The 3,110-nt window shown below is 47.0% G+C and overlaps 1 pseudogene; it reads right to left on the reverse strand.

Moving 5' to 3' along the window:
- Positions 1-2,820: 2,820 nt before the first annotated feature.
- Positions 2,821-2,881, reverse strand: LOC115931694 (uncharacterized; annotated as a pseudogene).
- Between the last annotated feature and the right edge of the window lie 229 nt (positions 2,882-3,110).

Below are 3,110 nucleotides of genomic sequence, written 5' to 3' on the forward strand. Positions count from 1 at the left end.
TGAACTCCTGAGCTCAGCCGATCCTCCTGCCTTGGCCTCCCAAAGTGCTAGGATTACAGCAGTGAGCCACAGCACCTGGCCTGAAATTTTTTTAATTAATTAATTATTTTGTAGAGCCACGATCTTGCTATGTTGCCCAGGCTGGTCTCAAACTCCTGACCTCAAGTGAGCTGCCCGTCTTGGCCTTCCTAAGTGCTGGGATTACAGGCATGAGCCACCACACCCGGTGAGTGTCAGAACTGAACTGAATGAGAAAACACCCAACTGGTGTCTGCTGTCAAATTGTTTGGTGTGGGACAGAAAATCCCCCTATACAACCAGAGTCCCTGAAGTATTCTGTGTTGTGAGAATACAGCAGGAGAAACCGGATTTGTTTTTCTTGTGTGGGGGGACAGGAGGAAGTAAGGAACAGAGAAAGAAGGATGCTGCCTAGAGACAGGTGAGACAGGAGGGTGGACCAGCCCAGGACCGGGGCATAGGAGCCAGGAGAAGTGGCTAATTCTGGATAGATTTGAGGGTGCCCACAGGATTTGCTGAAGAATTGGCCATGGGATGCTGGGCCACACAGAACACGTTCAGGATATCAGGCGATGTTTTTTGTGAAGTCCTTGTCTATAGAAACAGTTTGATTGAAAGATGTGGCCAGGTGTGGTGACTCACGCCTGTAATCCCAGCACTTTGGGAGGATGAGGTGGGAGGATCCTTTCAGGTCGGGAGCTTGAGACCAGCCTGGGCAACATGGAGAGAGCCCATCTCTATTTTTTTACAAAACGGAAAAAGCAATTTAATTTCTTTTTTCTTTTTTGACTAGAGACAGGGTTTAGCCATGTTGCCCAGGCTAGTCCGGAACTTCTGGGCTCCAGGGATCTGCCCACCTTGGCCTCCCAAAGTGCTGGGATTACCAGCACCCTAAAAAAAGGAAAACTTTAAAAAAAGAAAAATTAGTTACAAAATTCATGGACCCAGGTGAGGTATAGTGATTTATCAGTGATAGAGAATAATGCATAGAGAAGAGGTACTTAGGTATTTCCTTATTGTTTTTTGTTTTTGTTTTTGTTTTGAGACACAGTTTCACTCTGCCTCCCAGGATGGAGTGCAGTGGCGCGATCTCATCTCACTGCAACCTCCGCCTCCCAGGTTCAAGTGATTCTCCTGCCTCAGCCTCCCAAGTTGCTGGGATTACAGGTGCCCGCAACCATCCCGGCTAATTTTTTATTTTTAGTGAGGTTTCACCATGTTGGCCAGGCTGGTTTCAAACTCCTGACCTCAAGTGATCCACCCAACTCGGCCTCCCAAAGTGCTGGGATTACAGGCAAAAGCCACCACACCCTAAAAACTGAAAATTAAAAAAACAAGAAAAATTTGCTATAAAATTCATGGACCCAAGTGAGGTATAGTGATTTATCAGTGATATAGAATAATGCATAGAGAAGAGATACTTAGGTATTTGCTTTTTGTTGAACCCACCAGCATGAAATCCATCAAAGCATCCAGGTACCATCTCCTCATGTTCCTTTTTTGTCATCCTGTGTCATTTTGGGCTAATACAATATCCCTCAGCATGCAAAAGAGGCAGCATTGCTGTTACACTCAACATCCTTGCCTCTGCTGATCTTTTTTTTTTTTTTTTTTGAGACGGAGTCTTTCTCTGTCGCCCAGCTGGAGTGCAGCGGTGCGATCTTGGCTCACTGCAACCTCCGCCTCCTGGGTTCAAGTGATTCTCCTGCCTCAGCCTCCCAAGTAGCTGGGACTATAGGCATGTGCCACCATGCCCGCTAATTTTGGTATTTTTAGTAGAGACGGGGTTTCACCATGTTGACCAGGATGGTCTCGAACTCCTGACCTCAGGTGATCTGTCCACCTCAGCCTCCCAAAGTGCTGGGATTACAGGCGTGAGCCACCGCGCCTGGCCACCTCTGCTGATCTCTAGGGCTATCTGTTTAACACTGGTCACATCGTTCCTCATGACACTGCCCCAGGAGGCTGCTTCATTTGTTGTGACATCCATGAATACCGGCTTCTGGTGACTTTGTCAGAGGTTTTCTTGGGCTGAGTGGATGACAAACACAAATGCCAATGCCAATCTTTATTCTTCTTGTCAGACAGTAATGTGCTGATGTCATAATAAGGCTTAAAAGGGAGGCGCATTGTATTACTCCGTTTTCACGCTGCTGATAAAGACATACCTGAGACTGAGTAATTTATAAAGAAAAAGAGGTTTAATGGACTCACAGTTCCAAGTGGCTGGGGAGGCCTTACAATCGTGGTGGAAGGCAAAGAGCACGTCTTATATGGCAGCAGAGAAGAGAGAGAATAAGAACCAAGTGAAAGGGGAGAAACCCTTACAAAACCATTAGATCCGCCAGGCACGGTGGCTCACGCCTGTAATCCCAGCACTTTGGGAGGCCGAGGCAGGCGGATCACGAGGTCAGGAGATCGAGATCATCCTGGCAAACACGGTGAAACCCCGTCTCTACTAAAAATACAAAAAAATTAGCCAGGCGTGGTGGTGGGCGCCTGTAGTCCCAGCTGCTAGGGAGGCTGAGGCAGGAGAATGGCGTGAACCTGGGAGGCAGAGCTTGCAGTGAGCTGAGATCGCTCCACTGCACTCCAGCCTGGGCAAAAGAGCGAGACTCCGTCTCAAAAAAAAAAAAAAAAACCCATCAGATCTCGTGAAACTTATGCACTACCAAGAGAACAGTATGGGAGAAACTGCCTCGATGATTCCATCATCTCCCACTGGGTCCCTCCCACAACACATGGGAATCATGGGAGCTACAATTCAAGATGAGATTTGGGTGGGGACACAGCCAAACCATTTCACACATCTCACTTAAGAGCATGAAAACCCAATCATCAAGTTTACAAACTACAAAAGGATCAAATGCAAGTCTTTTAATTTTTTTTTTTTTTTGAGATGGAGTTTTACTCTGTCACACAGACTGGAGTGCAGTGGCACGATCTTGGCTCACTGCAACCTCTGCCTCCCGGGTTCAAGCTATTCTTCTGCCTCAGCGTCTTTTAAAAATTTTTTAAATATTTTTTAAGCAGTGGTGAGGTCTTGTTATTAGTTGCCCAGGCCGGCCTCGAACTTCTGGCCTCAAGCAATC

Source organism: Gorilla gorilla, chromosome 20, assembly GCF_029281585.2.
Source record: "Gorilla gorilla gorilla isolate KB3781 chromosome 20, NHGRI_mGorGor1-v2.1_pri, whole genome shotgun sequence".
Lineage (NCBI taxonomy): Eukaryota > Metazoa > Chordata > Mammalia > Primates > Hominidae > Gorilla > Gorilla gorilla.